The following is a 17,824-nucleotide window of genomic DNA, read 5'->3' as shown; positions in this document are numbered from 1 at the left end:
TCTAACGGGCTGAAGTTAGTAATCAGCAAGAAAATCATCATCAGAGGCGGCGGAGGAACAGGGGGCACACACGGGTTTCGGCAGGTCCGAGCTGACGGGACGGGAGCGCCCAGACCAGCGGGGAGTGGCGGTGCCCGATCCGGCGTCTCAGCAGGGCTCGACCCGCAGCTCCCCGCCCGCCGCAGCCGTGAGGCCAGGGAGCAGCCGCCTTCCCCGGGCACAGCAGGGACTTTTTAGGCTTGTCGGGCCCGTTTCAAAACGTTACAGCCCCACTCCACCGCCTGCTTCTGCCGTCAAGGCCTCGGCGGAGCATCGTTGCGAAGGCAGGTTCACCCTTAACCCCCTCCGACCGAGGCCGGCCCGGTGCCGGCGCGCCCTGGTAGCTGGCTGGAGTCCTTCTGGGGGAGCGGGTGCCAGCCCGGAGGGGGGTCCCGGCGGGGGACACTAGACGGATACGGCTTCTGCCTCCCCGCCTCGAATGTTGAACTCGAGCGCGATTAGAAGGGGGTCCTCTGGTTTCTGCTCCGTCATCTGGTGAAGCCATTTCGTGTTAATTAATCCCCACCAACTGATAAAACCAGAAACGACCCTTCTTTTCCATGACGAGAAAGTATATATATTTTTAATGATTTGGGTTGATTTCCTTACGAGACAGGGCAGGAAACTGCAGCTCCCCTTTATTTGCTGCCTCGCCCCCTTTCCCGGCAGGATTGCTCCCTCCCCAGCTCTCCCTTTCTCCTCTGGCACCGGCTCTGGGGCTCCCGGTGACCAAACGGAGCACTGCGGCTGCGGGAGGGGAATCCCCAAAGCCCAGGTGAGCGCCCCGCTCTCCCCCAGCCCCACTAGCCCTGGGGCACGGCCACCGGGGAGGCGACAGGCTTTGCAGTTCTGCCCCTGTCCCGCTGAGCAGGCAGGGGAGGGTCGCGGCGGCGGCAGGCAGGCAGGGAGAGGGCGGCCGTGCAGGCTGCCCCCGCGGCTCCAGCCGGCTCCCCACGCTCGGGAAACTCACGCAGGGGGGTACATGGCAAGGAGAAACTTTGGCAAAGCCTCGGTGTGAGCGAAGAGACCGGTGAGACGGGCCTCAGGGGAGCCTTGGGGCCGCGCTGCGCCCCGCACCTGCCGGGGACCCGCCGGGGAGGCGCGCCCGGAGCAGGGCAGGGACTGAGGCCGGGCACATCGCTCCAGGAAGGGGCAGGTGGCAGCGAAGGTGCCCGTGGAGACCCTCGAGGAGGCTGTGACGGCCGGGAGCCGTGCCCCGCGCCCGTCCCGCGTGGGAGTGGGCTCTCCCCGGAGTGGGGCACAGAGAGCTTCCTCACAGCTCCTCGGGCTCGCCCGCCCCTTGTCGACGGCTGCGCCCTTCCGGGGTGGGAGCACAGAGGATCGGCAGCCTGGGTCGCTCTGGGGGTGTGAGTGTTCCTGCCCCACTCGGGCTAGTGCGCGCGGCGAGCCGGCCCACGTCGCCCCGCTCCGAGGAGGTCCCTCGCGCTGCGTCTCTCCAGCACAAAACTCAATTATAACGGCTGTGATTACAACGATATATCTCCGCCGCGCTCCGCATGCTCGGGTGTCAAGGGTAGTGTTTTAGAGAGGGTGCGAGGGGCAGCAATTCATACGAGAGAGCTGACAGTTCTCTGATGTGAAAATGATGCTCTGATTTTTACTCCAGGGTGCACAACCGAAGAAAGATTACACTGTTTAAAAAGAGAAATTTAAACCCAGATGATAATAGTAACGAGCCAAGGAGAGGAAGTATAGGGAAGTCAATTTCACAACTAGAAAAGCAATCTCTGAAGGCCTTGTGCAGCCTGTTGGGTTCGAGCGAGTGAGACTAAGTTGCTGATAAATCGTTAATCACGGATGATCTTTGCAGCTGATGGCAATCATCCCCGTGCAGGTTCTCGTTATCGCTGGCCTCCGGTCCTGGGGACCTGCGGTGCCGTTTGAAGCGAGGCCTGGGACACCCGGGGCGGCAGGAGAGGCCCTGATCTCTCCCACTCATGTCTTGCTTTCACCAAGAAGGACTCTCAGGACAGGGGAAAAAACAACCGGACAACATCCTGTAGTTGTTTTCTTTATAAAATAATGTGAAGGACAGCTTCTGGCTTTAAGTTCCTTTTTTTTTTTTTTTAAAAAAAAAAATAAATCTACTCCCCTCCGCCCTCCCGGGACGTAAAGCAGGAAGGGCTGCCCGTCCCTGCCCGAAGCGGATCATTGGCTTGCTTCCTTCCCACCCGAGAGGCGCCACGGCCCGTGGGCCCGGGGTGCCGGGCCCGGCCGGCGCCGCAGCCACCTCCCTTCCCCCCTCCCTCTCTCCTTCCCTCCCCGTGCCCCGTGAAAGCCCCCCGGGCCGCCGCTTGCCCCCCTCCGCGGCCCGGCCCCGCTGCGGGCAGCCTGCCCGCCCTGCCTGCGCTTCCCACGCCTCGCGCCGCTACGGGCGAGGCGGTGGGTTTCTCCCAAACGTGCCAGCTGGTTCAAAGCCTTCCCTTTCTAACCAATGGCCAGGGGTTATTAACACATTATTAAAACTCCGTTCAGAGCACCTTAATGAGACTCCCACTTATTAGCGACGGGAGCGAATTTCAGAGGAGTGAAGTGATCAGTTAAGCCATGTCTATAGTTTCCAGACTACGCAAATGAGGCTTTTACCTAATTCAATTCAACTTCTCTTGGCATTCAGAGGCTGAAGTCTTTATCCTCCAGCGTGAGGTGGTTATCAGGACCAGAGCAGTTTTGTACGAGAAAACAAGCAAGCAAAGAAACCTGATTCTAAGGGTAAAATCGTTTCGTGGTATTTGCTATAGAGCAAGAGCATCTCTGGGGTGCTCGTGGTGTGTTTCTGACCGAGGTAATCTGCCCCCCCGCCCCGTGCACACACCATCCAGCTGGTAGGACTCCTGCTTCTCCACACTCAGCTTTTGCAGCCTACTGAACTTGTCAGAAAAATGAAGCTTTCCCTTTCCCAAACTTCCCTTCTTTTGCTAGCCCAGACCCGAAATTGCCGTTCTCAGCCCGTGTCGAGAAACCTCCACGCAGCAATAATCAGGCAGAGGACAAAACGCATCCTCAAGGCGACTAAGAAAGGCTCTGGAAAACTTCAGAGAAACGCAAACAAATACATTTTCCAGCGCAGATTTATTACGGCTTCCGTCTGTTTTGCTGAGTGCAAGTCAACCAGAAGGGGAAATAGCGGCTCGCTTTGACAGTGCGCGAGTCCTAAAAATCACCGATCGAATCAAAGTTTCAGGAGCAGTTGCAAGAGAGCTCAGGAGCCCGATCCCGAGCCTTTTGGGCGCAGCTTCGTGAGCCCAGCCTCCCCCTGCCCGGGGGTCGCCTGCTTTCGGAGAGCCGAGCTGCCACCCGAGGGGACCCGCGGGGCGCGGCCCGGGCGAAGGCCCCCGCCCCGTCGCGGCCCCGGGGTCCCTCCTAAGCCCCCGCTACCAACACTCCCTCTGGTCAACAACCAGGGACTTTGCTGCCCTGAGCCTTTCCGGGAATCTGCTTTCCCGGGTCAGGTCTGTTTAGGACCCGACGTGGTCCTTCCCTCATTACGCTTAATTTAAAACACCAGGAAGATCTTATTTGTTGTCGAACTAAATAGAACACATCACCTCTAGTTAAATTTGTAAATTATATTATGTTGCTGTTCTGGCTTTGTTTTTCACAATTTTTAAAAATCTGAACAAATCAATTATATTAGCCATATGGCTTGATCATATCAGCTAATTTCCATTTTTGTACAGTAATTGTTGTTTAAACACTGACAACTTATTAGTCAAGGTGTTTAGGAAAGATCCTGTCTTATTTAAAAGATGATTGAAATGACAATAAATACTCCAAGTAAAGTTGTAAAACCATTCCTCCCTGTATTCTTCACTTTCTGCGTATTTAAAGGGTTCACAACAGCAGCAGCTGAGCTGCAGCCTGATTTCTACTTCTGGAATGGAGGCCCTGAGACCATCCGGCTTTCAATTCAATCTATTGCAGTTTGTAATGATTTGCTTAAAATAGGCCAGTTTTTGGTATGCAGGAGGTAAGCAGTCATTTTTCTCAGTTATTTTAAAGGTGTGTAGTATTGAGAATGTACAAGTGGTTCCACTCTGGCATTTGCACATTGCAAATATAAAACTTCACCCCTTGGTGATCTTAATACTTTGTCCATTGAATGTACTTACTCATTTAAATGGGAGTGTATTTAACTGCTAAACAGATGGTCTACAGTGCGCACAATTATAAAGCAAGGGTTTGTGTACGTTGCCATATTTTAGACTCCAGATTTCCTGCTTCCCTATACATTTTTGAAAGCAGTTTATTTTTCCATACAAAATACTAATGCAGGTGGAGAAGCAGTCTGGAATTCATTTCTTCTGCTATCAGAGATCCAGAGCATAGTCCTTCAGGCAATCTTCTTAATCTTCTGACAAGGATTTTAACTACTTTGGTACTTCAGATTTTTAAAGTATTTTAAAAAACATTCTGAAATGCTCTTTAACACACAGGGATTTTAAATATTTGACAGACATTTCTGATTGTGTTTACTTTATTGAATAAATACTGAAAAAAATATCTTGGTGCCACATCAGCAAATCTGAAGCAGTGACCAGGCAATGAGAGGTGGCAAGTTTTTTTAAGCTGCAGTATACTACAAATGAAAAGAGAAGGTTGCAAAACATGCAGAAAGTTAGAAAACACCAAATCTGAGGTTTGCATTACAAACTGACTACGTTTGCGGTAGGCCTGTCTCATCCAGGCACAGAGGAGCTGGTGTTCACTCACTGATCAGCTAATTAAGTCTTTATCTCAGGGTTTATCTTGTTGCATTTGTCTTGCCCAAGTAGAGCTCCTGGCAGAATTTCTCATGCGAGATTCTGAGTCTGGGTTCAATACAAATTTGGTAATTTTCTGACCAGGCTGTCTATGCTTCTCCTCACTCCCATTGCTGCGTACCTTACAAACATTAACAAATTAACTCTTAGAATGACTCTATAAAGTGAGGATTTAACTCCATTTTATAACTGGGATCCCAAAGATCAGAGACACATGAAATCTGGATTCATTTTTTATGACCCATGGAGGATACTGAGCTGATAATTTTGATGTAGTTAGCAATGTTATTTGCTCATTGCTTTGCAAAACAAAATATTGAATGTGATTTGAAATTCTTAACATGGAAAATACAGTTTGTAACCGATTATGGAAAGCTGGATTTAAATGTTGTACTTAGCATTTTATCAAGTTCTGTAGCAAGGCAGAGGTTGAATTATATTAATCAAGGCAGCATTCATCTATCCTATGAGACCATTCCTTCCCTTGCTTCACAAAGCATTTCCAGCACCATTTAACTTTTCCAGCAAATGGCTGGGCTTTTGCCGATATCAGACTTTCACTATACAGCCCTGAGGCACTTTCAGAGGAACTTGTATCTGCCTTGAATGAGTTCAGCCATTCATGCAGCAACAGAGATTAGGATTTTATCCTCCATGACTGCATCATAGTGCAATCACAGCTGGCGGAGCAAGGTGAGATAAGGCTGCATAAATCACCCTAAAACTGTCAGTCCCCAAGTTCCAAATGCTTGACTTTTCAATCATAGCTTCCTTTTGAAACAGCTCTTTGCATCCAGTTTCCTGGATTAAAGAATCAGTACATGATCAATCCTTTCCCTGGAAACCTCCCACCGTGCTCCATCAGCACCTGGAACCATGCTGGGCGGACCTGTTGGGTAGCCAGCAGAGGGAAGTGGCACATATACTGCCATCAGGGGCTGGCATACATGCTGCCATTTACTAACAGGAGAAGAACATCAAAATTCAATCATCAGATCAAAAAGTGAGTCTGTTGTAAAGGACACAGACCCTGCTCTTGACGTTTCCACCAACTCTGACCCCTTCTGTTCATGTTAGGTTTTGCTCATCCCTTTCCCCCAGTGCAGTTGCAGACTGTCACTCTACCAGCTGATCGTCAGAGCTTAGACCTTTCAATTGTCCCAAATAGTCACTGTGGCCCTTGTCTAAAATTCAGTGAAATCTATGGGATTTGGATCAGACCTATGTACTTGCAAGTGGGTTATATGATTTAATGGTTTCTTTGAACAAAAAAGTCACATTGCTTTTTTATTAGTCACTTTTAGCCACTTACCAGAAATCTGGCTGTTTAAAGAGAAGATATGACCTGTGGATGAGGCACACAGGTCAGGGGAAAGAAGGGAAGACTGGAAGTAGCACAACTTTTTCACAGGCTTGTTAGATAGAGAATTTATAGTTTCTAGAGACCTGGGTGTTCTTGTTAACACAAGCAAATAAGCAAAGCATAAACTATCATTTCAGTTTGCTGCAGGCTTAACTCATTGTCACTATGGTTTTTTCATTAGGAACCTGGAAGCAGCAAGTCCTAAGGAGTAACAAATTTAAAAGGGATATGAGGGATTTTATACAAATTGAAGTCCACACTGTTCATGACACAAACTATTCAATCTGGGAAGACCTGTTTGTAGATCTGTAGTTACATGTTTGCAGTTTGGATGAGGTGTTCAAGGAAGATATAAGCTGCCACAATTCACATTTGTACCAAAAGGCATGCTGAAGCACTTGGCTCTTGCATGACATAGAGCAATCCCATCTCTGATGACTTTTTCTTTGTCCACCTCTTTGTCCAATGTTGGGATACTATGAATGCATAGTAGATTGGTTTCTCTGGGTTTTGGTCAGAGGGGTTGCTTTTTATGTTCCATGACGTTTGTTTTACTGTCCAAACCAGGGAAATGTAAATTCTAGAAGAAAGCGTGATTATCATTTGGGAAGAAACAAGACATTTTCAGAAGGAAGCATAAAGGCCTCAAAGCTCATCTGTATATGAGAAGGAAATATGGTCAGGGGACTAACTGAATTCTGTGGCATAGTCTTCACACAGATCAACAGGCACATTGCATTACCTTCAGTGTCTTCCAGATTTACCTCTGGCTACACTTCAGTGTTGATCAGTCCCCAGCCACACCACATAACGATTTCAAACATAACCCAGAGATCATTTTATCCATTCAGATTTAAGATCTGGAAAACAGAAATTGGTATGCATCAGAGCTGTCATTCCAACTCTTGGGGTTTGTCCAACTCTTGGGGTTTGGGCAACTGCCATTGGAAAGACTGTAACACTTTCATTACTCTCATGAATTTGCCAGTTAAAAAAATTCTGTCAAAAATGTGAAATTCACATTTCTGCCAGTTTCTCACTTCCTATACACATATGGAAAATGCTTGACAGACAAGGATATTACCGATCAGTTAATTATCAGCCTCAGACAAAGCAAAAAGGGCAAGTGAACGGGGCCTTGCATTTTAGTATCTGCTCCAATTCTACATCTGTGTGCTTAATTATATTATCTTTACAGAGTTGTCTATGACCCGTTATCTAAACACTTGTATGGAAATACAGATATCTTAGGAATTTGTATGAGGTAATTTTAAGAGAAAGGGTGAGAACGGAGGAGACAGTTTGGTTTGAAGGGATTTGATGTCTTTGAGAGAAAACAATGTAATTGTCTTCAAGGAAAGAGGGTCGTATTTTTTATTGTCCATCCTGGCCCTGCTGATCTTTGTGGTCTGTTTCTCATGGCCGAGTCCTAAACCATTGGAGGGGGACTGATCCAGTCAGAAACGTGAATGAGAAAGGAAAAGTAGGACAAAGGATTCCTGACTCACATTTGCAGCCACTCAACTTCACGGAGAGAATAGTAACATTTTAGTAAGCTAAAAGTGAATAAAAGTTGTTTTTCAGACATGCACTGAATCATTGCTAGCGCCTTATAAAGCATTATTTGGTTGACAATGTCTCTTAAAATATCTGTTTGTGAAATGCTTTGCTACTTCATGAAATTTACCATTTTGCTCCATGAAAAATAGCCCTTTTTCTCGGAAAAAACCCCAACACAGACTTAGCAGCAGAATCTTTAATGTCAAGAAATGGGCAAGATGTCAGTTTTATGCCGCATCAGAAAGACGGATATATATATTTCACCATTTCTGCTATCCTATTTATGATTGTTGCAATCACAAATAATGTAGCCAAGATCTAGTATCTACTTGACCTGTATGTATTGCTACATCTTGCTCCAAGGGTAGCAGCACTTTGTCATATCCATTTCTCTTTCTTGAGTTTTTATATAGTATTTAACTCTGTCTATTCTTCAGGAGCACGACTCTGCAGTATGTAGTGTTTCCCTTTAAAGAAAGTCCATTGATGTGCAAAGACCATATCCAAAAACCACCTAAGATTATCATATATGACATGCTTCTTATTAAAAAGCTGGAATTTGCAACCTTTTGTCTGTGCACGTTACAATTTAGATGGCACAATTCAGGTGATAAAACTGGAGTGTGATGGTTTTTATTCAGGTGGCATGCCATATGCTATAACATGTAGCAGTGCCTTCTCCTATTCTGTAAAAGCACTTTCTGTATCATGTTTTGAAACTAAACATTTGTTTAACTAAAATAAAGATAATTTTAAACTAAAATTGCATTTAGCTTTCATTAACTTAATCTCAGTTCACACATTAATTTACGGACTATTATTTACATTTGTGAATAAAAAATGTATTGCTGTACAGATAGGTCTGTGTAATTAGTTTGTAAATGAAAAATTCCGTTTAAGTTTTCCTAGATCTTTAGTGAATCCTGGAATGTTGATGTCCTGCTTGAATAGCTGATTACGCATATAGGTTCCACAGCTCATTTTTGACTAGATCACGACTTTTTGGGACCCAATTTTTTGGGAGAGTTTATCTCTCTCCATCTCTATCTGCCTCTATCTCCCTGTCTTCTATATCATCTCCTGATAGACTTCTCCTAATAGACCTTTGGACAACGTCCTACTAGGCTTACCTTGGGCTGCTACAAGCATCTACATTGATTATATTATTCCACGTTCTTTAATAAATGTCAGAAAAAAGCCCTACAGATGTTCCACAAAAGTGATGGTTATGCTGATCATTGAAAGGGGTTGATTTTATTATAAAATTAACAATGGATAAACAAGAAAAGGGAAACTGAATTACAAGATATTATTTTAAAAATACAATCTGTTAAGAGCAAAAATTCCATCCACTGGAATTTCCACATCCCTCAGTTTTCCCGGTAAAAACCCTTCCCGTCCTATAGGAAATAAAGTCTATGAATACCATTTTGCTCAGCTAAACTATTAGCCTGTTGTCAAACTATTGAAGAATAAAACTTTTTCTCTTGCAATGCAGTGTGCAAATATCAGCAGGAACCTTTTCCATGTTATGATCCTTACATTTCATCTGAGTGCTAAATTCATGAAACTGGTTACTGATAATGATCTGGTTTGGGTAATAAAATGTTTCAAGAATATTCCCTCCGTCTTTGAGAAATATCACATTTGTGTAGTCATTCTGGTCTCACAAAAAAATTATTGCACATTTTGAGGAGGCTTCCCCAAGGATTTGGAATGTCATTTCTCTTTTCTAAAAGGCTCTCTGTAAGTTAGGTCCTTTTTGAATTTTTCGGTCTGGAAGGCAGGGACTAGACACAGCTAGTGAAAGACCCTCTGTAAAATTTCTTTTCCATTACTGAACGCATCAGAAAAAGTGAGTTCTGCCACAAGTTGAAGATACTTCTCAATTAAAGGAAAAGAAGGTAAATTGTTAATTGAGTTTGGTTTGATAAATGTTCACCAGCTACCTGAGAACAGCTACTTTCAAAAGTAGGCAGAGATGATACTGCAGAAGAATGAAGTTAGGAAGTGTGGCCGTACATTGGAGAAGTAATGCAGGCAGGATTTGCCGTGGGATTCTTGTGCAGCATCAAGTTGGATGGCATTTTGCTTGTTGCTCTGCTGGATGTCCCACTGCCTCCACCTCAGACCTGGGGTCAAAATCAAGCATGTTGTCAGCCAGCACAATTTCTGAGATGCTAGAGATAAGTCCTATGAATTATATGACCCACTGCCTGACAGGGATGTTAGATGAAGCACCTGGGGTAAATGGCAACTGCAGTACTGAACGAATCTGTGCAAGAAATGAACTACACAAGGCACTTTGTGCTTTGGTTTTGCTTGGATCACGTACTGCATTTGGGCTTGAACTCCGTTCCTTTTCTTGCACCCCTCGTAACATATTAACACCCTCATTAGTCACACTAACAAGATGAATAAAACTATGTTTTTTTTTTATGAGTTGATTACAGCTGCCCTTCCACGTGTAAAGAAACAAGGATTCACCAGAAAAGCAGGTGACTATTGCAGTCAGCTGAGGTAATACCCCGGCCCTAGCTATTAATTATGGAAAACATATTTTGATCTATACTTGACTTACCAAGAGTATCAGCACTTGACCTACAAAAAGGTCTGCCAGGGACAGTCTGATTATAGCCTTTTACAGTCTCATTATAACGGGCCCTGAGACAACATGCTGCGACGCATCTCTCGCTGGACAATCAGTGTGACTCATTAGAGCTACGTGGCACCAATGCAAATACAAACAGCACCCTCCCACTCCTCACCCTCCTTTGAGTCAAGGCATGCAACAGCATCTACGCTGCCCTGTCTGCAGCTCGTACAGTCACACTCTAACGCCCTTTAAATAAACTAGGGGTGTAGCTCTAACAGCTCCGTGCTGGGTGTGAATTACAGGACCCATCCAAAAACCTGGGTAAATACACCATCTATTGATGGAATTGATGTTACTCCACGCTGAGCACCCTGCTACCCTGACTACGCTGCCAATGAGTACAACATCCAAGCCTAATGAGTTTAAAGCTAGCTCAAGAGTGCCTCCATTTGATTGCATTTTAGACATATCCTTGAAATTGCCTGTGCTTTCAGATCTTGCTTTGTGTTTCTCTGCTGGGTGAAGTATTCTGCAGTAGTCTTTATTGTTTCCCATGGAGCTATTTTAAATAATGTAAATGAGTTGCATCTTGTCTGACAAACCAGACTGATCAATTCATTGAGTTTCCTAAGGCATGGAGTTTCTAATAGTTTCTGATTCATTTTTGGTCATCCTTGGTTTGTATTTTCAGCACATATTTCAGTGTGGATGTAGAGCAAAACTAGGGGAACTGGGCTGTTCTAGTGCTGATCTCCTTGATGCTGTGAACGGAAATGAAATCAAGTCCCTGCTTCGTTTCACTATACCTGAGACAGAGTAAGCAGTAGTATATCAGTATGGAAAGAAATGCTTCAGTATTACCTAAGCCTCAGATGAAACCTGTGAGTTGAGGTTGTCGGTGGATTAACAGGGATTTGGGACATGAGCTGGCTCTACTCCTTCTCTGAGTGACAGAGTGGGTCAGTGGGTGCCTGACCAGAGCCATTGATGCAGGTGAAGAAGCTCATCTGGGTGGTCGAAGGGCTACAGCCTGACAGTCATTTAAACCCCAGGTTTCTACATGAGGTGGTGGACGCATGCTGAGATTCATTTGATGGTGGAGAAATTAATTGGATTAACTAGTGTGGGTGTGTCTACCATAGAGTTGTAGTTTGGTATGCTTCTGCAGAGAATATTCCGGTTGTCTACCTTTTTCTGCTTTGCTTCACGTGGCAGGCTAACCTCAGAGCACACTTGGATTCATTTCAGATGAACTAACCTGGATGGTATCTTCTGGCACACCAGCCACAAATGAGCCACAGGACTGAGCTAGAACTAGCAGAAGTGGAAAGCCCCTGAGATAGGTAGGACACAGCTGTTGGGTCCTAGCACTGTTGGTTTGTACCAGTTGCTAACTGAGGCATAATCTGTGACTCTTGCTGGCAGGCAGGCAGGAGGAGATGCTTCTAGGGATTGTTCAAAGCTGCTGTGACTTTTCTCTCTTGCTCTCTTATTGAAAACATTTTCTCTGCTTACTGAAGTGTCTTCATAAGGAAATTTAAGGGGATATATTATGATATTTTCAGGATAGCATGCTGCTCCCCGCATGAGCCTCCATCTCCTTGAAAAAGAAACTGTGATATTCTGCCAGTCAAGTTATCCAAGTCAGGGTTCAAAGTAAGTTAGAAATGTTCTCAAAATCAACACAGCTAAACCAATATTTAAATAATTAATGGAGAAATAAGTATTTTGTCAGCGTTACACACTACTGCATGTTGTGGGATTCTAGCATGCATTTTTCATTACAGTCGGTATTTTTCAGCTGAGTGCTAATAGTTGCCATCTTGCTGGAAAGTAAAGTCATCTGTGACACTGGCAGGTGGGAGGCCAATGTAAGAACATGAAACCATTTCTCAGTCATCTTTCACATAGCTTTAACAATCAGAGGAAAAAGTTTCATTATTTAAACAGAGCTTTAATACGAACTTTATATTAAACTTTGCTTAAATAATAAAGCTTTTTTCTTCTGTTAAACCAATATTAAAGCAGGCTGGAAATGAGTTTACAGTTTCTTCCACCAGGTTCTCACACTGCTAATATACATTTATAACTGCTCCCCTGCCTGTCTCTTTTGTGTATTTTAAACCTCTCCCATTTACTGTTTGGGTGATACTGAGTACCCCAGCTGAGAGTACAGTAAATGAGAGAAATTAATGATGCCCAGAGGAGATATGCAGGGAAGTCATTATAACTGTGTTATAAAACTCCGGTGTGTTTCTTGCTGGTGCTGCATAGCTTGGTCACTCTTGCAAACATTGTTTTGGGTTTCCAGTCAGCACATCCTCAGTCCTGGAGCAAGCAGAAGAGAACGGTTCAAGTTGTGTTGAAGAGAGCAGCACAAAGCCTCCAGCGCTTGACATGATAAAGCTTTACAAAAAGGTGCAACCTGCCTGGGAGATGGTGCACAGGTGCTCTGCAGTGTTACAGATGTGTTGCTTTCCAACAAGATGCTCTTTGTAGCCTTAGAGGTAGATACACCAGGTTTAATTGAAAAATGTGTTAATAAAAGGTATTTTGTGGACTCAAATAGTACTCTATTCTCATTGAGGAGTGTCAATCACACATTTGGCTCCAGGCTAGCAGATGGTTTATAGTTGCTGCAAGAGCCTTCATCTGCAATTTGTTTTGCTTTTGTGGAAACATGTCTTAATAAGTAATATTTTATATGTCTAGTAGGATAGGACCTTCTCTGAAAATGAAACTATTTTGCATTTATTTTGACCTAAGTATTGCATGGTCTGTTTGGAATTTTGTTGGTTAGGGTTGTTGTTCTCTTATTACCTAAAGCTCACACTGACCCTGTTTCAGTATCAAACTTTGTATTGTCACAAGGACACGATCGCTTTATTACCATTTGATAGGATACCTCTAGCCCCTCCACTATTGTATGTGCCTGTCTTGCTGTCATCGCATGATTTCATCTCTATAAAATCTGCCTGTTAAAAAGGTCGAATTAAGTCCAAATGATAATCCAGCATTCTGACTAGAATTTACATTTGCTAAAATTGATATTAAAATGCAACCCATCATTAAAAAGGTGGCCAATTTATGCATTTTCAGCAGACACTGTTATTCAAACGAGAATCTGGGGAAGGAGACCGCAATACTGCGCTGAAAGGGACCACATAACCTTTTTTTTCTCTGCCTCCTCACCCCTCAAAGACAGACCGGCCTTTTTGTTAGCTGGTACTTCTAGAGGCCAAATCAAACTGCCTTGCTGGCAAGACCACGGGCCACCTTGAACGCTTCACCTTGACACAGTCTCAAAAAACTTAAAGGATACAGCCTGATGTTTTGAACTTTACGTGTTAGAATGTTTTTACCTTGATATTGAACTAGTAATTCTCAAGATTTCTGCATCAACGCCCTCTTTTCCATTAGGAGCCCCAGAAGAGCTTTCCCCGTTCAGCAGTATGGAAATAGCAGGTGCCTGAGATGCTCTGACATGAGTTTGTGACTCCCTGGTTGAAAAGCGAAGCGTTGCTAAAAGACTGCCTGGGCTGTCTGTGAGGTTTTGAACGATGCCAGCTTTTGGGGGGATTACTGCTTCTGTCAGAAGAGCAATACAGAGTGTTCACCATTTTGAAGACACATTGTGCTTCATATTTTGAATTTTGGGTTTTTTGACCACGGGGCGGTTTACACGGCACCAGGTCTCCTCGCAAATAATGGAGTGCAACTGACGCCGAGGGGAAAAAGGATTCTTGCTCATGAGCTGGCAGGCCTCATTGAGAGGGCTTTAAACTAGGATTGGAGGGGGGAGGGGCTAAAACCGGGCTCACTAGAGTTGAACCTAGGGGTAGGTTCAACGTGCCAGAGTTGAAATCTATAGCCCGGCTCAGGTGCATCTACACCAATGCACGCAGCATGGGCACCAAACAGGAGGAGCTGGAAGCCATTGTGCAGCGCGACAGCTATGACGTAGTTGCCATCACAGAAACATGGTGGGATGCTTCTCATGACTGGAGTGCTGCAATGGATGGCTATAAGCTCTTCCGAAGGGATAGAATGGGAAGGAGAGGCGGTGGGGTGGCTCTGTATGTTAGGGAGTGTTTTGATTGCATAGAAATCGAAGATTGTGAAGACCAAGTAGAGTGCTTGTGGGTAAGGATGAGGGGGAAGGCCAATGAGGCAGACATCCTGCTGGGAGTCTGTTACAGGCCACCCAACCAGGATGAAGAGACGGATGAGACATTCTATAAGCGACTGGCGGAGGTCTCGCATTCGCTGGCCCTTGTTCTTGTGGGGGACTTCAACCTACCGGACATCTGCTGGAAGTATAACACGGCAGAGAGGAAACAGTCTAGGAGGTTCCTGGAGTGTGTGGAGGATAACTTCCTGATGCAGCTGGTGAGTGAGCCCACCAGGGGAGGTGCCTTGCTGGACCTGCTGTTTACAAACAGAGAAGGACTGGTGAGAGATGTGGTGGTCGGAGGCCATCTTGGGCTTAGCGACCATGACATGATAGAATTCTCAGTTGTGAGTGAAGTAAGGAGACGACTCAGCAAAACTGCTATCATGGACTTCTGGAGGGCAGACTTTGGCCTGTTCAGGTCACTGGTTGAGAGAGTCCCTTGGGAGACAGTCCTGAAGGACAAAGGGGTCCAGGAAGGCTGGACAGTCTTCAAGAAGGAAATCTTAAAGGCGCAGGAGCAGGCGGTCCCCATGTGCTGTAAGAAGAGCTGGCGGGGAAGGCGACCGGCCTGGCTGAACAGGGAGATTTTGCTGGGACTCAGGGAAAAGAGGAGAGTTTATCACCTCTGGAAGAAGGGGAAGGCAACTCATGAAGAGTACAAAGATCTCGTTAGGTCAAGCAGGGACAAAATTAGAAAGGCAAAAGCCCAGCTAGAGCTCAGTCTGGCCACAGTCGTAAAGGATAATAAAAAATGTTTTTACAAATATATTAACAACAAAAAGAGAGGCAAGGAGAATCTCCATCCCCTACTGGATATGGCGGGGAACATTGTCTCCAAGGACGAGGACAAGGCTGAGGTACTTAATGCCTTCTTCGCCTCAGTCTTTAATAGCCACTCCAGGTATCCACAGGATATTCAGCCCCCTGAGCTGGAAGACGGGGATGGAGAGCACAATGTACTCCTCATAATCCAGGAGGAAGCAGTCAAGGACATGCTAAGCCACCTGGACACCCACAAGTCTATGGGGCCTGATGGGATCCACCCGAGAGTACTGAGAGAGCTGGCGGAGGAGCTTGCCAAGCCACTCTCCATCGTTTATCAGCAGTCCTGGTTAACAGGGGAGGTCCCAGAAGACTGGAGGCTTGCCAATGTGACACCCGTCTACAAGAAAGGCCAGAAGGAGGATCCTGAGAACTACAGGCCTGTCAGCCTGACCTCTGTTCCAGGGAAGATTATGGAGCGGTTGGTTTTGAGAGTGCTCACAGGGCATCTGCAGAACAGCCAAAGGATCAGGCCCAGCCAGCATGGGTTCATGAAAGGCAGGTCCTGCTTGACCAACCTGATCTCCTTCTATGACCAGGTGACCTGCCTAGTGGATGAGGGAAAGGCTGTGGACGTTGTCTACCTAGACTTTAGTAAAGCCTTTGACAGCGTCTCCCACAGCATTCTCCTGGAGAAACTGGCGGCTCGAGGCTTAGACGGGTTTACTCTTCGCTGGGTGAGGAACTGGCTGGATGGCCGAGCCCAGAGAGTTGTGGTGAATGGCGTTAAATCCGGCTGGCGGCCGGTCACGAGTGGTGTTCCCCAGGGCTCGGTTCTGGGACCAGTCTTGTTCAATATCTTTATAGATGATCTGGATGAGGGAATTGAGTGCTCCCTCAGTAAGTTTGCAGATGACACCAAGCTGAGTGGGAGTGTTGATCTGCTGGAGGGTAGGAGGGCTCTGCAGAGGGATCTGGACAGGCTGGATCGATGGGCAGAGGCCAACTGTATGAGGTTTAATAAGGCCAAGTGCAGGGTCCTGCACTTTGGCCACAACAACCCCATGCAATGCTACAGGCTTGGGGAGGAGTGGCTGGAGAGCAGCCCGGCGGAAAGGGACCTGGGGGTGCTGGTTGACAGCCGGCTGAATATGAGCCGGCAGTGTGCCCAGGTGGCCAAGAAGGCCAACAGCGTCCTGGCCTGTATCAGGAATAGTGTGGCCAGCAGGAGTAGGGAAGTGATTGTGCCCCTGTAGTCTGCACTGGTGAGGCCGCACCTTGAATACTGTGTTCAGTTTTGGGCCCCTCACTACAAGAAGGATGTTGAGGTGCTGGAGCGTGTCCAGAGAAGGGCAACGAAGCTGGTGAGGGGTCTGGAGCACATGTCTTATGAGGAGCGGCTGAGGGAACTGGGGTTGTTTAGTCTGGAGAAGAGGAGGCTGAGGGGAGACCTTATCGCTCTCTACAACTACCTGAAAGGGGGTTGTGGCGATGAGGGTGTTGGTCTCTTCTCCCAAGTAACTAGTGATAGGACAAGAGGAAATGGCCTCAAGTTGCGCCAGGGGAGGTTTAGATTGGATATTAGGAAAAATTTCTTCACTGAGAGGGTGGTCAGGCATTGGAACAGGCTGCCCAGGGAGGTGGTGGAGTCGCCATCCCTGGAAGTGTTCAAAAAACGTTTGGATGTGGCACTTCAGGACATGGTTTAGGGGACATGGTGGTTCTGGATTAATGGTTGGACTTGATGATCTTAAAGGTCCTTTCCAACCTAGTGATTCTGTGATTCTGTGATTCTGTGATTCTGTATAATACACCTACAGCACAAAAGAATAGCCATGCAGAACAGGAAAATAAAATCTAAGCAGAATTCTTAAAGACTACAACATATTACAGGGAAATTAAGAACTCGGTTATCCTGTGAAGTTGGGTATGAGAATCATCCTTCCTTTTGCTTTTTAAAAAGTCAGTAGCTCTTCCTCCCATATGCAAATAATTCTCCATGTATATAATATAATTCAGGACTATTATTTCTTTCATATTTATTATCAAAATATTTGTATAAAAACATGATGTCTCTATTTCTTCCCCTTTCTCTTATGAAGAGTTTAAGTTACGAAATGAACTATTTGTTACACTTCAATTACAGTATCACACTTCCAATGGACTAATTACAGTGAAATAAGCAGAAAAGGCAGATTTTTTTTTTAGCATAATCTCTTCCTCTTTTATACAACTCTTCAGCCAATGATGCAAAACTAATTCTGAAAAATTAGAAATTCTCACAGTAATGCTGTAAAATAGGTAAGTTGTATTATCTTTATCTGGAAAACGGAAAACAGCAACATTCTCTGGGTGAGCGGCCAAAGACAGAGATTTCACAGCAAAACCAGAAACAATTTTTGAATCCCAAGGGGGCTGTACTTTCTCCCATTAAACATCTTAAACCTGTTTTCTGCCAAATAATCCCAGCAGAAAAAAGCAGGGGAGGTGTGTGTAATGCTAAGAAAATGTTCAACATTTTGTGCGAAATCTTGTTAGAGGTTTCA

Source organism: Phaethon aethereus (genome assembly GCF_964289735.1).
Source record: "Phaethon aethereus genome assembly, chromosome: 6".
NCBI lineage: Eukaryota > Metazoa > Chordata > Aves > Phaethontiformes > Phaethontidae > Phaethon > Phaethon aethereus.
This window is presented reverse-complemented; position numbering follows the sequence as displayed.